Source organism: Nansenia antarctica (assembly GCF_963989245.1).
Source record: "Nansenia antarctica genome assembly, chromosome: 8".
Taxonomy (NCBI): domain Eukaryota; kingdom Metazoa; phylum Chordata; class Actinopteri; order Argentiniformes; family Microstomatidae; genus Nansenia; species Nansenia antarctica.
In genome coordinates, this window is record NC_137678.1 from 47,856,470 (window position 1) to 47,880,994 (window position 24,525).

The window sequence follows — 24,525 nt, forward strand, 5'->3', positions numbered from 1 at the left end:
TTCACGACTATCGTCCATTACCAGGCTAAATGGGGAAACATGTCAACACAACAGCAAAAAAGAACAACATGTCAGTCCTGATACACACTTTCCAAGTGCAGATAACTAGCTCCGTATTATCTCGCAACAACAAAATTTTAAATACTAGCTAGCTACTTTAGTAGGCTAATAGAATAACAATAACACAAAGTATGTAGCTAGCTACCAATGACTTAGTTAGACGAATAATGATTTGTAAATGAAAATTCTAATGTAGCTAGTTAGGAATCACATACATTGGCTTTACATAGAGCGTTACGACTTTTTACGATACATTTGCCTCAAAATTGGAGCCAGCTTGCTACTTACTTGCGACGTCATCCGTGTTACCACTAATACTATAATATATATTACATACAGACACCACCTCCACTTACATACATACACCTCCTCCGCAGACATGCAGACATACAGACACCTCCTCCACTTGCATACATACACACACTCAGGGTGCGAAATAAGGGGGAGCTCGGGGAGCTATAGCTCCCCTAGTGGTGACATGAGCTCCCCTGGAAACATGGTTTGTGAAATTTTGGGGGAGCTCTAAAATATTCTAAATTGCGATGGATTTATTCCAAGTTGTGACGGATTTTACCTTGTGTAATATGATTTGTAGAGGCATACAATCTATTTTGATGTTGGTATTAGGTATATAAATGATATATAATAGCCTTTATAGCCTACATATAGGCCTTTATTGGCTACAACTATGCGACAGTAACTTGCAAAAAAAAAAAAGCTGAATCTGCTTAGCCTATGCTCCTGAAAAACATTTAATGACAGAGCAAACACGCTACATTACTAGGGATAATAATTACAATGAGCCATTCATTAAAAATAGAAAAAATAATATTAGGCTATTAAATCTCACTTAATGAGAAAACTGGCATCTCCCATCGGTCACTATTTGTTGGCTATCTGGTGATATGGACGTCTTTGAGTGTCTAGAAAAGTGCTATAAGTCTAATGTATTATTATTATTTATTATTATTATGGACGTCACTTTAATCCGGCAGTTCTCAAGGTTTTTATGCACCAATCGATTCCTCTAGCGCGTTTTTATCACATTCATTGACGAAAAGGACGACTCGCATGTATAGGTGGAAGGGAACATTCATTGTGAGCACGGAAAATGCGAGTCTCTCACAACGGCTTTGCATTGATGAAACCAGGTAGGATGAACGCATAGTTCGCTGTCCATTCCTCTTTAAATGCCCTGTTTTCACCGTCAACTTTCCTCTTTTGACCTTTGGAGAGTGACGTTTCTCTTGCTAGCTAGCAGGTTAAATGTTTAGCTAACTTCACCCTGCACCAAACAACCAATCCAATAATAATGTGACCTTGTAAGTCTGGGAGGAGGGGGGAATCATTATCAGAATAAAACTATGTTAAATAATTATTAGAATAAGTTAGGCTGCGCTACATCGTCAGTCCACACATGTATTATTCAAAACTATGGAAAAGGGTGAAACTACGTTATTGAGAATCACAACACAAACTCACTAGTCAAGCCAAAATACAGCAGCGAAATGGATTGGACTGCTACCTAGTTAACTAGAACACTACTTTACATTGTTACCTAGTTAACTAGAACACTACTTTACATTGTTACCTAGTTAACTACAACACTACTTTACATTGTTAGCAGGCTCACAAAACAAGCCGTGTTAGTTGACTAGCGATGTGTCATTGATTTTCGACAACGCGGAAATGTATTCACATTTTTCGAAAGAAAAGTCAAAGCATTAGTAGAACGGAAAATCGCACGCGCGTTTTGCGCACGGAAAGCCACCGGCCCCGATTTGGCCTTTTTTTTTTTCCGTCAGGAGATTTTTTTTTTTTGCTTTAATCCCTGGGCTCCCCCGCACACCGTGATTTAATTCGCACACTGCACACACTCACACACTACAAAATCGAATACTCTGTGTCCAACTGGAGTCCACAAGCTCACCGCTGACGTTGATAGGGAGGTTCAGGGCTGCTGCCGTGACGATGGACGCACAAACAGTGGCGGCAGCTCCCATGTCAGCCCTCATGGCGTCCATCCCCGAGGGCGGCTTCAGAGCGATCCCACAGCTGCCACCAGAGAGCAGAGAGAAAGGGAGAGAGAGGGTGGACAAGGTATGAGTGAGTGCCTGAAAGGTGATGTCTGTTGTGGTGGAGGTGGTGGTAGGGTGAAGATGATGGCGGTGGTGAAGAAGGAGGTGTGTGTGTTTTACCTGTCGAAGGTGACACCCTTGCCCACCAGCAGCAGTGGAGTGTGTGCTGTTGGGGCAGCTGTTGTAATGCACCTCCAGGAAGACAGGGGGCTCCTCTGAGCCTTTAGGACACACTTAGGAACGCCCCCGTTTTCTGCTCCTCGATCCACTCCAGAGGCCTGGGAGAGGGGCGTTACAAGTTTGCTCACACACACAAAGGTTGGTCAACACACACACACGCACACACACAAACAGAGACGCGTACACACACACACTCACACCTTTTATGGACGGTGACCCAGCCATGACACCACCCTCCAACCCCAACACCCTCCAGCCAGCCATGACACCACCACCCTCCAACCAGCCACAACACCACTACCACCCTCCACCCAGCCACAACACCACCAACCTCCACCCTAAAACACTAAACCCTCCACCCAGCCATGACACCACCACCCTCCACCCAGCCATGACACCACCCTCCACCCTAACACACTCAACCCTTCACCCAATGACCTAGCCATAACACAACCACCCTCCAACCCAAACACCCTCCACCCAGCCATGACACCACCACCCTCCACCCAGCCACAACAACACCACCACCCTCCACCCTAACACACTCCACCCAGCCATAACACCACCCTCCAACCCCACCACCCTCGACCCAGCCATGACACCATCACCCTCCAACCCCAACACCCTCCACCCAGCAATGACACTACCACCCTCCACCCAGCCACGACTCCACCAATCCTAAATAAAATGATTTATTGCCTTCGCTAAAAGTATATTTATTTACAAGTGTTTACAAATATTAGACACCACCACCCTCCCCCCAGCCACGAAACCACAACCCTCCACCTAACCACAACGCCACCACCCTCAATCCATCCATCCACCCAGCCATAACACCACCACCCTCCACCCAGCCACAACACCTCCACCCAGCCACAACAACACCACCACCCTCCCCCCAGCCACAAAACCACAACCCTCCACCTAACCACAACGCCACCACCCTCAATCCATCCATCCATCCAGCCACAACACCAACCTCCACCCATTCACAACCACAACACCACCACCCTCCAACCTCGACCCAGCCATGACACCACCACCCTCCAACCCCAACACCCAGCACCCTCCACCAAGCCATGACACCACCACCCTCCACCCAACCATGACAACACCACACTCCACCCAGCAATGACACTACCACCCTCCACCCAGCCACGACACCACCAATCCTAAATAAAAGGCTTATTGCCTTCGCGAAAAGTATATTTACAAGTGTTTACAAATATTAGACACCACCACCCTCCCCCCAGCCACGAAACCACAACCCTCCACCCAACCACAATGCCACCACCTTCCATCCACCCAGCCACAACACTATCACCCTCCACCCAGCCACGAAACCACCACCCTCCACCCAGCCACAACACTACCACCCTCCACCCAGCCACAACATCACCATCCTCCACCCATTCACAACCACAACACCACCACCCTCAACACCACCACCCTCCAACCCCACCACCCTCGACCCAGCCATGACACCACCACCCTCCAACCCCAACACCCAGCACCCTCCACCAAGCCATGACACCACCACCCTCCACCCAACCATGACAACACCACACTCCACCCAGCAATGACACTACCACCCTCCACCCAGCCACGACACCACCAATCCTAAATAAAAGGCTTTATTGCCTTCGCGAAAAGTATATTTACAAGTGTTTACAAATATTAGACACCACCACCCTCCCCCCAGCCACGAAACCACAACCCTCCACCCAACCACAATGCCACCACCTTCCATCCACCCAGCCACAACACCACCACCCTCCACCCAGCCACGAAACCACCACCCTCCACCCAGCCACAAAACCACCACCCTCCACCCAGCCACAACACCACCACCCTCCAGCCAGCCACAACACCACCCTCCACCCAGCCACAACACCACCCTCCACCCAGCCACAACATCACCATCCTCCCCTCAGCCACAAAACCACCATCCTCCCCTCAGCCACGAAACCACCATCCTCCCCTCAGCCACGAAACCACCATCCTCCCCTCAGCCACGAAACCACCATCCTCCCCATAGCCACGAAACCACCATCCTCCCCTCAGCCACGAAACCACCATCCTCCCCTCAGCCACAACACCACCACCCTCCCCTCAGCCACGAAACCACCATCCTCCCCTCAGCCACAACACCACCACCCTCCACCCAGCCACAACACCACCACCCTCCCCTCAGCCACGAAACCACCATCCTCCCCTCAGCCACGAAACCACCATCCTCCCCTCAGCCACGAAACCACCATCCTCCCCTCAGCCACGAAACCACCATCCTCCCCTCAGCCACGAAACCACCACCCTCCCCTCAGCCACGAAACCACCATCCTCCCCTCAGCCACGAAACCACCATCCTCCCCTCAGCCACGAAACCACCATCCTCCCCTCAGCCACGAAACCACCATCCTCCCCTCAGCCACGAAACCACCACCACCCTCCATCCATCCACCCAACCAACCTCCACCCAGCCACGACATCACCACCCTCCACCCTGCCACAACATCACCACCCTCCACCCAGCCACAACATCACCAACCTCCACCCAGCCATGACACCACCCTCTTACAAGTGTTTACAAATATTACTGACAACAGTCATATAACATTAACAATGACCCAAAAACAACTGGGGATTAACAAAGGGTAGGAGAAGGACCATGCGAACGGTGTCACAACAAAACACAGCCCTATTCTTCCCTACACCTCTGACCTACCTATATCACATACTAACTAACCTACCCGGAACCTAAACTACCTGCTACAGAACTACGGGGCGTGACACCCGCTCGCATCTTACCTAATGTTTTTAGACAGCGGTTATCTACGTGATGTAATGTATACCCCAGGGTATCTTACCTAGCCCTTCTCCCGTGGGGAAGAAAAGAGAAAACAGGGGTCCATCAACACACTAAACCCACAGCTATGAACAAAAGAAACAATTTCTGGTAACAGATTATAAACAAACTAGTCAAACAAAACACCACCCCTTCCCTCTCTCGCTACACATGACAAAACACACATTAAGTAGGAGATGATCTTCTGGGTTTGGATGACAACTGATTGAACACAGGTGAGGGCTGACGAGATAACGATGATGGACAGGACCCAATAACCAACAGGGGAGGAACCACATGCACACCACTTCACCTAGGGGGAGACAGACAGAATGAAAACAAAAACAGACACAGGACATAATACAATACATACAAGTCTGTAACACTTGCATACATACAGACACCACCTCCACTTACATACATACACCTCCTCCACTTACATACATACAGACACCACCTCCACTTACATACATACACCTCCTCCGCAGACATGCAGACATGCACACAGACATACAGACAGACATACAGTCATACAGACACCTCCTCCACTTGCATACATACACACACTCACACACTACAAAATCGAATACTCTGTCCAACTGGAGTCCACAAGCTCACCGCTGACGTTGATAGGGAGGTTCAGGGCTGCTGTCGTGACGATGGACGCACAAACAGTGGCGGCAGCTCCCATGTCAGCCCTCATGGCGTCCATCCCCGAGGGCGGCTTCAGAGAGATCCTACAGCTGCCACCAGAGAGCAGAGAGAAAGGGAGAGAGAGGGTGGACAAGGTATGAGTGAGTGCCTGAAAGGTGATGTCTGTTGTGGTGGAGGTGGTGGTAGGGTGAAGATGATGGCGGTGGTGAAGAAGGAGGTGTGTGTGTTTTACCTGTCGAAGGTGACACCCTTGCCCACCAGCAGCAGTGGAGTGTGTGCTGTTGGGGCAGCTGTTGTAATGCACCTCCAGGAAGACAGGGGGCTCCTCTGAGCCTTTAGGACACACTTAGGAACGCCCCTGTTTTCTGCTCCTCGATCCACTCCAGAGGCCTGGGAGAGGGGCGTTACAAGTTTGCTCACACACACAAAGGTTGGTCAACACACACACACACGCACACAAACAGAGACGCGTACACACACACACTCACACCTTTTATGGACGGTGACCCAGCCATGACACCACCCTCCAACCCCAACACCCTCCAGCCATCCATGACACCACCACCCTCCAACCAGCCACAACACCACCACCACCCTCCACCCAGCCACAACACCACCAACCTCCACCCTAAAACACTAAACCCTCCACCCAGCCATGACACCACCACCCTCCACCCAGCCATGACACCACCCTCCACCCTAACACACTCAACCCTTCACCCAACGACCTAGCCATAACACAACCACCCTCCAACCCAAACACCCTCCACCCAGCCATGACACCACCACCCTCCACCCAGCCATGACACCACCACCCTCCACCGAGGCACAACAACACCACCACCCTCCACCCTAACACACTCCACCCAGCCATAACACCACCCTCCAACCCCACCACCCTCGACCCAGCCATGACACCATCACCCTCCAACCCCAACACCCTCCACCCAGCCACGACTCCACCAATCCTAAATAAAATGATTTATTGCCTTCGCTAAAAGTATATTTATTTACAAGTGTTTACAAATATTAGACACCATCACCCTCCCCCCAGCCACGAAACCACAACCCTCCACCTAACCACAACGCCACCACCCTCAATCCATCCATCCACCCAGCCATAACACCACCACCCTCCACCCAGCCACAACACCTCCACCCAGCCACAACAACACCACCACCCTCCCCACAGCCACAAAACCACAACCCTCCACCTAACCACAACGCCACCACCCTCAATCCATCCATCCAGCCACAACACCACCAACCTCCACCCAGCCACAACACTACCACCCTCCACCCAGCCACAACATCACCATCCTCCACCCATTCACAACCACAACACCACCACCCTCAACACCACCACCCTCCAACCCCACCACCCTCGACCCAGCCATGACACCACCACCCTCGAACCCCCAGCACCCTCCACCAAGCCATGACACCACCACCCTCCACCCAACCATGACAACACCACACTCCACCCAGCAATGACACTACCACCCTCCACCCAGCCACGACACCACCAATCCTAAATAAAAGGCTTTATTGCCTTCGCGAAAAGTATATTTACAAGTGTTTACAAATATTAGACACCACCACCCTCCACCCAACCATGAAACCACCACCCTCCACCCAACCACAATGCCACCACCTTCCATCCACCCAGCCACAACACCACCACCCTCCACCCAGCCACGAAACCACCACCCTCCACCCAACCACAATGCCACCACCTTCCACCCAGCCACGAAACCACAGCCTTCCAGCCACAACACCACCACCCTCCCCTCAGCCACGAAACCACCATCCTCCCCTCAGCCACGAAACCACCATCCTCCCCTCAGCCACGAAACCACCATCCTCCCCTCAGCCACGAAACCACCACCACCCTCCATCCATCCACGAAACCACAACCCTCCACCCAACCACAATGCCACCACCTTCCATCCAACCACGACATCACCACCATCCACCCAACCACAACATCACCACCCTCCACCCAACCACGACATCACCCTTTGGTCGTCTTTTACACGTTCATCATGAATGAACAATAACTAACCGGCTAACCCTTTAAACTGAAACAAAACCCCGGAATTGCTAAACGTCAAACAATAGTCCAAACTTAAATAACAAGATAGTAATACGTCATTGTCGCACGCTCTCCAAACACACAGCCAACTCTGCCACAGGTGTCTGTGGTTTCCTCTCACTCATTCAATCATCTGTCACGCCCCCGTGCACTTCCTCAAACTAAACAACATTTATACAAATTAATCAATGGGCAGAAAGAGTGATACTATAGGCATACATGACTTGCACTGGGCAAAATAATTACACCACCATGCATCACTATTGTAGTGTTTGGCAAACTGTTGCGTCGCTGAGTGAGCATTGGTAGATCCTACTACAGACTTTACACTCAAACAGGCTTTCTCTCTCTCGCTGATCTCCTTATCTCAGGTTCTGGATTCACTACACTTGTCTTTATGAATGAGTTAACATTATTTATTTAGAATGATTGAGATCAAAACAATGTACATTGAATGAACAATACTGTTTAAATGCGTTTACGTAGCACTCATCTGATACTGTGACGGCTATGAGTAGCCTGGTTGTCTGTGTGTTTGTGTGTATGTCTCTTTAACAGCCATAGGAGATAAGTCCAGTCCAGAGGATCCCCCCCCCCCCCCTTGATAATTGCCAATCAACTCCAGCAGTGGTCAATCAACTCCAGCCAATCAACTCCAGCCGATCAACTCCAAACCAGCCAATCATCAGAGGCCACATCATTTAAAAGACATTGACATGAAAGCAGCAGGAGCTGTGTGCCCACCATTCTTTTGTTGTACTACTTTGTTAGTTTGATACTTGTTAGTTTGATACTTGTTAGTTTGATACTTGTTAGTTTATACCTTGTGTTAGAAACCTGTTAGTAATTATTGTTTAAAGAACCATCACGGATGAGTTTATTGTTTATTTTTGTTTGAAGCATTTGTTGTAACTCCAGTTCTGTTTTTCTCAATACCAATAAGACTTTAATTTATCCTTGCTATAATAAAACTCCTTGTTACATAACACCAGTAATACTTTGTTACTTCTTCTTCTCCCTAGCGAACGTAGAACGTAACAGATACACTGCAATACTAATGTATGAACACGTGAGGGCGCTATCATCACGGCCATATAGCAGAAACACTAGGCACGGCGCCATCTGGTGGTCAACTGTCGTCAGCACAACACAAAGCGAATTGGCGAATCCAGAACTTCATGAGAATATTTCCTATTCAGTGGTTGAAACTATCACACATCTGGCACTCCGAATTGTTTCAGCAGCAGTATAAAAAACTGTTATATTTTCCAATGTTTTTATTTATATGAAAGGCCTCCTATTATTGATGAATGTATCCAGCTGTGTAGCAGCACAGTAACATTCCACTCCATGGAATGGAAAAGCAGTGGGATCACCAGCGCCCTCATGTGGAGAACATCATAACCTGCAGCCTGCCACCTGGGTGCACTGATACTGTAGCTACAAGGAGGAAACTAGACTCTCAAACAGTCTGGATAGAATAATGGGGTGACATACGTTTTATTGCATAAAAATAGCAGGAATACAATGACCATTTTAGAACAGGAAGAATGGTTGAACTGACTCAGGCTGTAGAGCAAATATAATAATATCAGTTTTCACATGAATGTTTGGCAGAGACTTTTGGCTATGTTTTGTTGATAGCAAAACATGTCTAATATTGATAATCTGACTCCAATGTAATTATCCTATGTGCTTAGTTTTTTCTCCTCATACAGGGTTAGGGTTACACTGGTCAGATCGCTGTCATACAAAATCTCTGCTAGTCTGAGCAGAACAAGGATAGCGGGAGGATAGAAATTAATAATATTAGTGTTTCTGTGTGTCAAAGCGGGAAAAGCAAGGCTAGATGTATGCAAATAAATGATGTATCAATTTCTTCCCCGTGTATGATACTGAAGGTAAATTTATCAATGTTCAAACCTTTAAAAATGAAAGTGTTGAAAAAAAGTTCTGTGGAAAACGTCTGGCCACAGCACATAGTGAGAGGGCTGCCACACGGTACACGTTTATCATGAATGAAAAATAACAAACCGGCTAACCCTTTAAACTGAAACAAAAACCCGGAATTGCTAAACGTCAAACAACAGTCCAAACTTTAATAACAAGATAAAAATACAATACAATTGACAGATTGGTTTGGTTCTCTCCTTCTCTGTGGTAACATTCTTTCGACCGACCATTGCCAAATACCACACACTATTGTTGAGTATTTCTTCTTGATTATGAATCAAAGAACAGATATTGAGTTTAAGACAATTTAATCAGTTACAGGCAGATATATACATTACGTCTGTTCCCCGTGGACCTGGGCTGGAAAGAGAACGCTCTCTCTCTCTCTCCCCGTTTCGTTCCAGAGGGGAGGGGCCAGCGTGTATGTGTGTCTTTGCCCAACCCCCAGAGGTCCCTGTTGGTCATCTGGTTGCCATAGAACCCTCATTGTTAGAGGGCATCATGTCCTTGCATGCCCTGGTATGTGTGTGTGTTTAAAATATACTACATATTCATACATAGATCATACATACTACAGAAATATACGACACATCCCCCCTCGGACCACCCAGAGGGTGTTCCGAAACTAAACTACCATAAAACAAAAACAAAAACACAAAACCCCACAAAACATCCCCAAAAAAAAATAAAAAAAAAATAAACAACAACAGACAGAAAAACTACACCAACACACAACACAAGAAGCACAATAACACAGACCAACCCAGGACCAGTATTAGGAACCAAAGATATCATAAACAAAAAATAGAAAACAACCAATAATAAAAAGAATTTTGAAAATAACAATCACAATTAAACTAAACACAGTTCATCATGCACAAATCAATACAGAAACTTCCAACGACCGATGTTTTCTTTGTCCTTGAAGCGTCAGGGTCAGAGGTTACTAGCACTTGTACCCAGTTGGAGAACAGCCTTTACCGCTGTCTCAGATTGATAACACTTTCATAGTCAGGAGCTTCCATTTTCGTTGCGCTAGGAACAGAACCTCTCTCCTAGCTTTGTATAACCACCACATCACTTCTCAACTGACCTCAATCACACGATATAGAAACAAACAAACAATACACAAATAATGACATTCAGTTATCATAACACATAATTCTCCAACAGTAAGCATAGGACAAAGGGAATGCATTAATGCATAGATCTTCACCTCAGGTGAGGACTAGTCTTCTGAAAAGTTCATTAACGTGGACTGAGTGACTGATTTTCCAAAAACAGTCAATGAGGCCCTGCCTCCTAAGAAAGTCAAAAATCATGTCTGCTATAATAGGTGCTCCTATCTTAGCAAAATAAGTTTCCCATGCCCCTAAGACCGTTTCCAGCCATGCTATCATCTGCTGTCCATTCCCGTCGTTCCCTTTGATCTGCTGCTTCACTACCCTATTCATAGTCTTTAATCTTTTCCTAACTGGTCGTCGTCCGTCAGTGTCATTGAGGTTCAGGAAGCCGCCTGGTCCCCTCCCACGCTGATCAAGGTCTGGGGAGTCGCCCTCAGCATCATCTGAAGCATGATGCAGGCACTCGCCAGCATCCCCAGTAGCACAGGTGTCCAGGCTTTGGACACTCCCAGGCTGGACCTCCAGACTGTCAACACTCTCTGCTTCGTTGGTTTCTGGTTCATTGGCATCTGGACAGCTTTCCACTGTCCCCTCGGTTTCAGGCACTGCCGGTAATGTCACTGGCTGTAACACTGGCATTGCCACTGGCTCAGGCAACACCACAGCATCTCGTCGTAGCTCCTCCTTCTCAGGTTCTCTGGGGACCTCGGCACCTGTTGGCACAACATCCTGCCTACTCTGTACATCCACCCCCCTGTCCACCACCCGTAGCCCTATTGGGGTAGGGATATGCCCAGACACCACTGGTGTACCCACTCTGATGTTGTTTCTCCAACAGACCCCACATTGACCTAAAGCATGGTCAATCTGTTCCATCAAATATGGACTCCAAAACCCATATTCCTTGGTGATCTTGCGTCTTACCTCCCCCCTAGCCACATGTGCTAATCCATGAGCTTCCCGTATTAACATGCCTATTAAATCTGAGGGTGCTACAACCAACCCCTCATGATTCCTCCATAGACCTGTGTCATCCTGACTTGCCCCCCTTGCTAGCCAAACGTTCTTGTCTAACATAGTTGCTCTACTCTGTAACATCAATAAATCCTCAAGTGTGACCATGCCCTGTAATTGCTTTTCATGTGTGACCAGAAGACCTTTACCTGCCTTGTCTGCTCCTGTAATGGCTTTGGCTGCATCTTCTGCAGCCCTGTTACCTTGTGTGACATGTGATGAGTCAGACCTGTGTGTGGCACACTTCACTATGGCTAATTCCTTTGGCTTCATCATGGCTTGTAACAGCTTCATGATCTGTGCGTGATGCTGTATAGGCGTACCATCAGTTCTCTTAAAACCCCGCCCCCTCCATACAGCTCCATTAAAATGACAAACATTATGTGCATAGGCAGAGTCGGTGTACACTGTCACTCTCCGTCCGGTTCCCAAGTTGCATGCTTCTGTGAGGGCAATCAACTCAGCCAACTGAGCTGAGCAAGGCTGAGGAACTGCCTCAGCCTGTTCTACAATAAACTTTGAATTCTGTGCTTTAACTAAGGAATACCCAGCGCACAAAGTTTCTCCTACCCCGTAACAAGACCCATCAACCCAATATTCTATATCAGCTCCCTTTAAAGGCAAAGCTTGTAGGTCTGTTCTATGCTTAATCACTCTGGCCGTCGATGGAATCTGAACACCGGATGGCACCGTCACCTGACAGCCGTCAGGTGTGCATTTTACTGTACAGTTCAATTGGCATAGAGCATCTCTCCCTAGCAGCCCTGTTGGCGTGTGTTCTGACACAAGTGTTGACAGAGTTGCTCTCTGTCCCTTGTACTCTAAGTCTACAAGCTCAGTTGTAGGAATCAGCTGTTTAATTCCCTCAAATCCGATTGTCTTCACATATTCTCTAGACATAGGGAGGTGCGTGGCGCCTTCAGGCTTCTTTGTCACCACCAGCTGGCACCTCCCACTCGGATCTTCCGGGCACCCCTATAGGCCAGCTGCTGGGCCTCCGTAAGGGTTCATCACTCCTGGAGCAGGTGTAGTAGGAGGCCAATATCCTCCTCCTTGGCTCCCCCCTGCGCCCCCCTGGGGCCTGTTGCAGCAGGTACAGGCTAGATGTCCATTCTGGTCGCATTGGTAACACGGTTCTAGCATCTTCTTCCCTGCTGCTGTCCATCCCCCTGGTGGTGGTCCTTGGCCAGGCTGGTTGTACATCTGGTATGGAACCGCTTGCACCCCTGGTGGCCCTTGTGGGTATGGATACCCCCCTTGTGGCCCCTGTGGGTAGGACTGGTAAGTAGCAGGATACCCCCCTTGTGGCCCCTGTGAGTAGGACTGGTAAGTAGCAGTCTGCACTCCAGGTGGCTGTTGCTGTGGGGCTAAAGCCTGCACTCCCTCTATGTTCCTCTCGCTTTCAGTCAATTGCACATGAGTCAATATTCTGAGTGATTCTTCGTCTTCTGCCTTCTGTATCTGAATATTCTTTCGATATAACTCAACTTGATGAGCTACGTGGTCTATATAAACAGCTTTGTTCATGTGTCGTAGCCCCACCACTTCTGCTAGCTTATCCTTAACTGGGGTAGGAAGCCCTTCTTGTATTTTTTCCCTGATTATGGATTTTTCTAAGGGGTTATCTTCAGCGTCCTTCCCTGTCACACTTCTCCATTGAGAGTGCACACGGGCCACAAAACCCCGGGGATTCTCATCTCCCCCCAGTGGCTTCACAATGATATTGTCTGGGTGAATGTGAGTAGGGTAAGTCTCTCTGATTGCTTTCCACAGTTTGCCTCTGTTTGCTGCGAAGAGCTCTGGATCATAAACTGATGTATTGATATATCTATGAAGTCCTGCCTTCATCAATATTTCCTGCATTGTATCCAATCCTGCAATAAAAGCTAAGAGTCTTTTCAGGTCTCCCATTGCGGCCTGCGTTCCTGTCAGTATCACGTCGACCTCTCGCGTCCACGAATGTCCTCCCTCCTCCAGAACTGGGAGTTTCTCGATCACTTCAGACAGATCTGTATGATGCCACGGATGATATTCCATCTTGTTACCCCGAATCAGCACTGGACAGTTCTTTAATGTATTTGATGACATTTGATGACAATCTTCCTCTTCCTCTCTTTCTCGTTGCTCCTTCAGCCATCTGTGGTGTCTTCCTTCCTCTCTTTCCGCTCTCTCTTGGCGTCTTCTCCCACCTTTCTTTTCGGCTGTGACTATCATCTTCCTGACCCGAGCGTTGTAGCCTTCATCAGCATTGTCGTCATCACTTGAGTCTTCACTGCCATCTTCGCTGTCATCTTCCTCGTCACTCCTGTCGTCCCCTTTTCCCCTTGGCTCCTTCTTCTTCTTCTGGGAATGGTCCTTCATTGCCTTAGCATATGGAGGGGGACTGGAGACTGGACACATGTTTGTGAATGGAATGTTCAATTTCTGTTCCAGTGTTCTGGCCAATTCATTTTTCTTTTCTGGATTCATGTGAGCTGTTTTCTCATTCCAAGCTGATGCTACTTTCTGCCCCTCTACCTTAAAGAGGTCTAAGATGTCTAATTCTAACTTGCGTTTCTCTGACCTATCTTTCCCTTTCTGATTTGCCTTGTGTACATTGATAAGTATCTCCAATGTTGCAATTAATTGTAAATTAAGGCTGCCCTCTTTCGGCCACGGCTGTTCAATGTATGCCCAACGGCTATTCCATTTCGTTGACATTTTGCTAATTTCCCTAACAAGAGGATTCATTTTTTCCACTATAGCCATAGGGGATAAAGTTGCCAATATTCCACTATCCTCACTAATATCTTTTAACACCTTCGTTGAATTTGCTCCCATTTTAAGCTGATTGATTTATACTGCTCAATATGCTGAAAATATTCTATAAGGTGTACTTTTCTCACAACCCACCTTCCTATTGCCTTGTTTGCTAAACAAATGCTAGTCCAATATAACTGTATTAACCGTCCCCACAAAACCCTGCAACTCAGAATAACAGATTTGCCTCTTGTGTATGTCAGTGCAGTATTAACTTAAATCTAATCTCTGTGTAAGTACTTTATACTTAAATGTGTTTCCTAATTGTTTATGAATATGTGTCACTTAATTACTCATTCAATACTTATTACAGTTCTGGTCAACACAATTATTAAATCACAAAGGTTGGTCAACACCTAAGTATTCACTGATTTACAAAAACCCTTTTACTGCTTAATTATCAATACAAACTATTCTGCTATTCCTAATCAAAAGCTGTGGACATGACCTAACTAAAATAAAAGATGTAAATTACAAATATGAATTACAACCTGTAAAGAAATCGACTTGTTATTTGAAAGGAATGAATGATTAATTATTAATTACAATCTGTAAAGAAATCGACTTGAATGAATGATTAGTTAGAATTATTCATTGACACTTCATTGATGTAAACCTGTGAAGTCAATTAGCTATTATCAACATATCATTAGATTGTCACAAAACAATTGATCAAAGTTTTGTGAAAACAGAAAAATAAAATGATCTGAATAATTAATTCAATCAATTTGTAATTAATTAAATTAATTAAAGTAATATATAACGATCATTTACAAACATCATCAATGAAGGAGGGTTGTATTTCATCAATTTACAGAGAGCCAATGTTTTAAAAATGTCTTGTCGTGTTTTGGCCAGCAGATGGAGCTGTGCTCCGGCTAACGCGCATCGATTGCGCATGCGCCAGCTCTTCCATGTAAAATGGAGTAGGGGAAGGAGGGGCTAGTCTTTGTCCTTCTCCTATGAGGGGAAACCCGCCGTGGACTCCCAGATCAATCTTTACAACATAACATTGCTTTTCCACAATAATGCCATCTTCCACGACACAACAACTTCACGATTATCTTTCAATCCAGTTAAACTATTATTTATCTCATTCAAATATTCTACAATGTATTCACGTTTCCACAGTCTCTTCACAGAGATGTCTAAAGGCCCTGTGTGTCCGCGTGTCTGCGCGCGTGCCCGAGCGTGCGTGTTCTTGCTCCGTTTAATGGCGTCCTTTCACACAGACAAAGAGTATGTTTTTCACTGCTACAATACAAAATAGACTACACAGTCCATTTACACTAACACAATTCTACACACACACTCACGATATTCCGTAATACCGTCCAAACAATATCTATTAGTTACTCAACTAATATCTTAACACAATATTACACCAAAAAACGAATTACCAAATTCGGCCCTTATCACCAACCCAGGCTTAAAGACTATGAAAGATGTGTTTCCTTTTCCAACAAGTTACTTTACTTTAAACCTTAAAGTTGAAGGTTGTTTTAGTCTCAAAGAAAATGCTTGAAAACACAGCTGTTGTACACGCGCCCCTCGCAGTTTAAACAGAAAATAGCGCTATTTTCGTTCTTACCGTCTTCAGAGCTGTGGCTTCAGCTTAAGTTTTCAAACGTAGATTTCCCTTTTTTAGACTCCGTTGCTAGGCTCGCCATGTGTTGAGTATTTCTTCTTGATTATGAATCAAAGAACAGATATTGAGTTTAAGACAATTTAATCAGTTACAGGCAGATATATACATTACGTCTGTTCCCCGTGGACCTGGGCTGGAAAGAGAACGCTCTCTCTCTCTCTCCCCGTTTCGTTCCAGAGGGGAGGGGCCAGCGTGTATGTGTGTCTTTGCCCAACCCCCAGAGGTCCCTGTTGGTCATCTGGTTGCCATAGAACCCTCATTGTTAGAGGGCATCATGTCCTTGCATGCCCTGGTATGTGTGTGTGTTTAAAATATACTACATATTCATACATAGATCATACATACTACAGAAATATACGACACTATCAATGCGCTTACATCTACTGAATTAAAATGTAAGACCTTACCAACACCGGCTTGTTTTCTGCAGAAGATCAAATCTGGATGATGTTTAGCCATTGTAGGCGAACGCAGGGCATGCGATAGTTGTGGCGAACTTTCAACTTTGACCCATACAACTCTATGAACATAAAATTCTTCTTTTCTTATATTCTCTTCTTCAGATCGCAAATTATAAATTATCTATCCTACATAGAAATGATCGTGCTATAAAAAAATAATTGTGAATTAACTAAGAAAATATTAATTATCGTCGCTCAGAAAGGTCAGAACTAAACAAATGAACATTTCCCAAAAAATTGTATTAACAGATTCTGATGCCTCAATCTGCCTGAGCCTGTGTGCTTGGAGCATGGATTAAGGGCTCCGTTATGTCAAAGACATCAATGAGTTCCTAGGAGACAGAAAACAACAAAGCATGAGATGACATCAAATAAAACAACCTTTTTACAATCAGCTGGTTGTCAAATGTGTGAACATAAATTATATTAACTTGTTGAAAAAGAGCATTAAAAAAGTCCTTTAAGTTATGAACAAAAATATGATGTTTGGTGTGTGAGATAGATGAGCTTAGTGAGTAAGATACAAAGGGTCTGATGGGTACAGAGCTAGAGTGATGGGTATAGAGCTAGAGTGATGAGTATAGAGCTAGAGTGATGGGTATAGAGCTAGAGTGGTGGGTATAGAACTAGAGTGATGGGTATAGAGCTAGAGTGATGAGTATAGAGCTAGAGTGATGGGTATAGAGCTAGAGTGATGAGTATAGAGCTAGAGTGATGGGTATAGAGTGGTGGGTATAGAACTAGAGTGATGGGTATAGAGCTAGAGTGATGAGTATAGAGCTAGAGTGATGAGTATAGAGCTAGAGTGATGAGTATAGAGCTAGAGTGATGGGTATAGAGCTAGAGTGATGAGTATAGAGCTAGAGTGATGGGTATAGAGCTAGAGTGATGAGTATAGAGCTAGAGTGATGAGTATAGAGCTAGAGTGATGAGTATAGAACTAGAGTGATGAGTATAGAGCTAGAGTGATGAGTATAGAGCTAGAGTGATGAGTATAGAACTAGAGTGATGAGTATAGAGCTAGAGTGATGGGTATAGAGCTAGAGTGATGGGTATAGAGCTAGAGTGATGGGTATAGAGCTAGAGCATCCCTCACCCTCCAGCTCTTACGGCTGATGGAGATGACACACTGCTGTGTGGACGACCCTCCAGCCTCCACCTCCCCTTCCTCCACAGGAGCTGAATCACATGAAGCACTCACATTAATAATGACCCAGTATTATTGAATCACATGCACTCACATTAATAACGACCTGTTATTCCTGCAGAACAACCTGAGATAATTCTTGCAGAATAATGGGAAGGAAGCAACATCAAGAACAGGACTCGTAAACATGAAACCTCACAGATATTACTCCTACCAGGGCGGCTAATACAACCACAACACCTTGTGACGTTAGAATTATAAGGTTCTATCTCCATTTTTGTCAAAATTGAGTTTTTTATATAATCTGATCCATTAGGTGTTTACTAATGCCTGTGTGGTGTTATTTTTTAAATGTTGATTTTTTTTTGTTAGTAATTCATAAAATACAAAGGTTTCATCTCACAAAACATAATGGAATGTAAAAACTTTGACGCTCAATATCTCTGAACTACCCTAAACGGAGATAGACCTAGAACCTTATCATTCTAAGCTCACGACCTGCACACATATTTATGACTCATTAAAGACTCATACACATGCGTACGGAAGGTGTGATGGGAAATGTAGTTTTTTTCTTACCGATACAAGGCAACTTGTCGTTATCCAGGTACATCCTTGCCAAACCATCCTAAGGAACACAAAATATAGGAATACAATAATTCTTCCATTGGCTATGTAATAGTAAATGTAGGAATCTTAAAGTTGTATCTCCCTATGTATATACAGTACTATCTGCATCTCATAAATGAGTAGCAGTGCTGCAGTGGTGGTTGCCCCCCCCATCGATTGATAACTATACCTATCAAACATAAGCCACTCACCCTGATCAGAAAAGACGTATGGAAAATGTTCTCCACTGTCCGCGAGAACGAGTTGGGATCGATCACAAACGCATAATATGAGATAGGTGATGTCGCTGTGAAGAGAGACACAACGGCTATCGATCTGATATACAATTATTAACTTAAATGTAAACATCAAGTCGATATATATAATACAATATAATATATATCAAAACAACAGTCAAAACTCACGGTCATCAGTAGCTTCGCAAGTATCCCAGAATCCTCTCTACCTCCTTCTCAGTTGCCTCCTGGTGGGATTCTTCAAAGTTCATCAACTGCAAGATAAAGTCAAGCAAACTACAGTTAAAAAACATGACCTATTTCCCCCATCTTGGACTCTGGGTGACCTCACTTAAAATGACAAACAAGTGTAAACATGTCGTCCTCCACAAATGATGTAGCGCCACACCGTGTGTGAATTGGTAACAATTAGGTATTCAAACGTATGACTAAAAAGCTACCAGAAAGTGTTGTGCTCCTTTGCTTTTTACAGAGTTGTTGTGTTTATTTGAAAGCGGTCCATAGATTTGAGGTAGGTGGAAAAGTTACCGTTGCTGGCCAAAAGATGGAGTCTGATATGTGATATATAACTAGTAGCACGAGTTATAGTGGTGCTATAAATAGATAGCACTAATGGTGGTCTAACAATGATACTCCACACTGTCTGGACTTGTACCTAGCTGCCTGAAGCTAAACGTTATTCCAACAGCAGTGGAGTTTAGCAGACAGGAAGATGTTAGCTCACGCATCATGTGACTTGGATGAGACGTAGACCCCCCCCTCTAAAAAATACATAAATTAGGTAACATCACTATCCTCCAAACACAAATCGTGAGCTTAGAATTATACGGTTCTATCTCCGTCTACGGTAGTTCAGAGATATTGAGCGTCAAAGTTTTTACATTCCATTATGTTTTGTCAGATGGAACCTTTGTATTTTATGAATTACTAACTCAAAAATGTCAACATTTTAAAAATAACACCACACAGGCTTTAATAAACACCTAATGGATCAGATTATGTAAAAAAACTCAATTTTGACAAAAATGGAGATAGAACCTTATAATTCTAACGCCACGATATGTTGAGTGTGTGAAGTACAGAGACCTGCATGGGCATGGTCCTCTTGGCTTCCTGGCCGGGCACCTTCCTCTGCCTCTCTACCCGTTGCCTTGGTGGAGGTGGCTCTGCCGGGAACGAGCCCAGCCTGGTAGAAAACAGACACTGGGATTAATCAGAGATATACTCTCCATGCAAAAATACAGGGGAAAATCATCCAAGACGATAACAATTAGTTATTATTAGTCAACTTGATCAATTTCTTCCATGCACATAACGAGATGGAGTGGTGTGTGTGTACCCAAGTGCTGCAATAACGCAGGCGTCAAGGTTCACAATAATCCAAAACGTAGGTACTTTACTAGGAAACTCAGGTAAATACAGATACATACGACAGTGAAGGCTCAGGACTGAACATAGGGTGACAATTGAGTCAGGTTTATATGCTGGTCGGATAACAAGACACATGTTGGTCAGTACGGTAGACACCTTTGTCTCGATCCTCACAAAGAGGTGAAGGAGAAGGAGACACTCACATGTAGTGGAAGGTCGGGGCTGTCCTGAAGCAGCACTCTGCTCTCTTAGCCAACTTCTGCCAGGCATCAGCGGGTAGGTAGCCGCCGGTTGCGCCATCCTTCTCTGCTTCCTCCTCCTCATCCTCCAATCGATTCAGCCCCATGAAGGAGAGCTGGGTAATCCATCCAAAACACAAACAGTGTTTCAGCAATCAGACTTATACAAAGTCCTGAACAAGCAAATTTGACAAGACTTGTGACAACCATATCAATAGACATCCTGACATCTGGCTAGTTAAATGCAGATACAATGATATGGTCCCTGACAAAGATACTTTGCTTCTGGGAGATTACTAGAGATGATTTCTATCAGAGTAACTACTATCTTCATCCTCCACCACCTCCTACTCTGACTCACAAGGTTCTCAGTGAAGGCAGCCGGGTCAAAGGTAGATCCCCCAGCATGCAGTTGGCTGGCCTTCTCTTTGCCAAGGTCTGTTGCTAGAATGAGGAGCTGGGCATCCAGCACTGCCTCCCGGGGCTGATGAACTGTGAGGGAAAACAAAGAGCGACGTCATTATTAAAGCAGGAGGGGAAATGGACTGTGAAAGGTGGTGGGAAGAGGCACTTTGCTTATACAGTTCATAGGTCCATATATATTTGGACACTGACAGAACGTTCATAATTTTGGCTCTTTACACCACCACAATAGACTTGAAATGAAACAATCAAGATGTGCAGACGTTCAGCATTGATTGAGGGTAATTTGAGGGTAATCAGATGAACAGTGTAGGAATTTCAACAGTTTCTACATGTGACCCCCCTTTTTTTAATATAGTAGGTTAAACCCTGAACACCATGGATTGAATAGGTTGGAAAACCCTAAAACAAATAGCACACAAAGCAAGGTGGGTAAACTCTATTCACTAAGATAAAAAGGTTCAAACAGTTTACTTGCATTCACTGGACTAACATCACTGATGCCATCGTTGGTATTGTGTGGTTTAAATAAAGTTTAGTAAACCAAGATAGACGAGAGACGCACACAAATAAACAGGTGAAGTTGTTTCTTTGAACAGTAAAGATAATGCACATTATTTAGAAACTATAACCACAGCCCTGAGGTTACAATGTTTGACAATAGAAAACAGGCTTGAACAAAGCCACTTACTCCGCGACGATGGCATTTCATAATTCAAGTGCAACTCCCAAAATAGATCTATCATGTACCGAACAGATGGGCTCACTAACATTGTTTACTTCTTCTTCATTCTGGTTTCTGCCTTTTCCATGGCGTAAAAGAGACCGTCGATAAAATACTTAGGGCGAAAATGAACTTCACAATTTTGGACTCCGGCCCATGCCTTATGCAGAAAGGTGAGAGAGAATATTTATCATAGCATACCTTCTTTAAAAAGTTTGTTGGCCTCCTCCAGAACCTCAGTGAGTTTGTTGTTTTTGGGTTTCAACATGTCCTCTCGGTTTTCTGTGAACAGATATAATCAATGGTCAAGCCAACTCAGTATCCCTGAAAGGTGTCAAAAATAGTTACACAAAGTGGGGGAAATATGGCAGTCCTAAACAAGACTATCATGCTTTATACAACAGTTAGTTCCGACCAAGTAATTTGATTGGACAAGAGGCATTCCATGAGTGCTGATATACAGTATAACAGCACTGGGACCTTTAACTATGTATCACTCCGCCGCACAGATGTTCTACTAAATGACCGTTAATTAGACTACATGTTTGTGTTCAGGTTACTAGGCAACCGTCCATTTGAAGTTCAGTTGCGGAACTATTTTTTGTTTATTTTTATGATTAAATAAACAAACAAATCATAATCTGTTGTCGCTTATTACTGTTAACTAATAAATCGCGCTGTAGAACTGTTGTATAAAAGCAATATCACACTCGAGGTCTGCGGCCTCGTACCTACGACCGAATCACAGCCGTGCTGATATTCAGTATAACACACTCCCTCTCGTGTGATATTGCTTAAGTGTCCTCCACTCACGTTGAACCGTGCTGATGAGGTCTCGGTACTTGCTCCGGATCTCACTCCTTCGAGCCAGGTCATCACCATCATCCATCATGTCTACCGGACTGCATCCTGCCTCATCATCATCACCACCTGTGTCTCCGCCCTTCTCCGCTCTCCCATCCTGTCTGGCCATGGACTCTTCACCTCTGTTTACTGCTCTCCGGCTCATCTTGGACGAATTAGGTGTTCTGTGGTCTTCTAACCTCTTTTCCTCTTCCAAACTGAGACGTGATGGGGGGGGGGGGGGGGGGGGGGGGAAACGTTTGGATTAGTAAAGAAGTGTAGCTAACCCTTCTGTGGTGGATGTTGGATTAAGAATGCCACGGTGATTCACCTAGACAGATATATATATATATATATATATTGTAAATCGATTTGCATGAAGGCTTCGGTTAAATGTAAAAATAAAAATAAATAAATAAATCAAGTATCGAACAGGCAACCTTCAGACTAGGGCTGCAACTAACGATTATTTTGGTAGTCGACTAATCTGTCGATTGTTTTTTCGATTAGTCGCGATTAGTCGTGTGGCCGCGGCAGTGGCCGCGGGCTCCAGTGCATGTTGTACCTCACCTTCTCAAGTCTGCACACCTGTGAATGTCACCCTGTTGTCCAGTCTCTCTGGCTTAACATACGTTCCCATTGCAAATTCAAATAATGACTCATGAAATATTTGAATTTGGACCTTCCAAAACATTTAATACATACAATAATCAATCTTTGTTTCAATGAAACAAAATAAATAATAAACGGATTTATGCTTCTGCGTCACACCGACGACGCGCCCCTTCCCCGATTACTCACTCAATCCATTGCGTCGCAGTATTTTGGCTTGACTAGCGAGTTTGTGTTGTGATTTTCAACAACGTTGAAATGTATTTCCGTGTTTCAAAATAAAAATCAGAACATTTTGATTGGTTGCCGACTTGCGGCTCAATTGACCAGCCAGTGTCACATATGCCCATGTCGGCATGGGTTCAGATCCATGCCCTGCTGCAATACCCTCTCCTCCTTACTTCCTGTCTTTCACTAAAGTCTCTGTTATGTGATTAAGACAAAATAATTGACGGTTTCCCTGATTATGTATAGCCCACATGTTCTTTCCATGCACACAGCACAGTGTATTCTTCTCTCACCAGGGTAGATTTCACAGTGTGGGAGGTGTAGTTGACGGACAGACTTCTGAGGGCAGTCTATGTTGAACAGGGGTCCTGCAGGCCTCTTGCCACTCTGGGCTAGGAGCCTCGTGTCCCAGGGGACTGTCTCATAGAGCACCTCCCCCTCCCCCTTCATCCCAAACACCAGGCCTGTTATACTGCACTGGAACAGACCTGCATGGGGGCACTGGAACCTGTTGAACATACAACAATGACGAATGATATCCACCAATTCAACTATTTCGACATAGTAATCTCTTGTAGTAATCCCATACAGTCAGAAATATATGTATAATACACAATATAATGACAAAAAACAAGTTACCAGTATCTTCCCTTGCTCTCATCATCAAGGATTTCAGGAGTACATTTTTTGTGAAAAGTCTAAAAAGTAAAAGCAATTGATATTGAACCACATACTTAAATTATGAAATAGTTTTCATTTTCTTTTTACTTCCTAAATTCTCTCTATCCTTCCAGGTGAAGCTCTTACCGGGGGAGAGTCAGGCATAAACATGCTCAGGCTGAACATGTTAAATTCTTTGAAACTTAACACGACATCAGGTAAGTTGTTGTGAGACAGATGTACTCTGACATCTTCCGTGCTGTTCTTGGAATCGCCACTAGGGGGCCAACTACGGGGGCGTGGCCTGAGGCTGGATGGTCCTCTGTGTTGAGGCGAGGTTGAGGCAAGGTGAACAGTAGGTTGAATGGGTTCTGGGAGGGAGGGAGGGAGGGAGAGAAATAATCATACATTTGGAAACAACATGTCTGTCTATTATAGTCTGTCTAGTATACATACTGTATACACATATAAGTGCATACTCGCCACACACACACACACACA

At 45.0% G+C, this 24,525-nt stretch overlaps 1 pseudogene across 1 annotated transcript; it reads right to left on the reverse strand.

Moving 5' to 3' along the window:
• Positions 1-17: 17 nt before the first annotated feature.
• LOC308164313 (non-structural maintenance of chromosomes element 4 homolog A-like) lies at positions 18-22,690 on the reverse strand (annotated as a pseudogene). The gene is made up of 16 exons: positions 22,495-22,690; positions 21,883-21,963; positions 20,896-21,026; positions 20,499-20,650; positions 20,011-20,110; positions 19,093-19,178; positions 18,880-18,974; positions 18,638-18,686; positions 18,008-18,090; positions 17,181-17,243; positions 6,050-6,207; positions 5,782-5,906; positions 5,469-5,476; positions 2,259-2,416; positions 1,991-2,115; positions 18-25 (listed from the first exon to the last, which is right to left on the reverse strand). The product of its transcript is annotated as a non-structural maintenance of chromosomes element 4 homolog A-like (transcript).
• Positions 22,691-24,525: the final 1,835 nt, after the last annotated feature.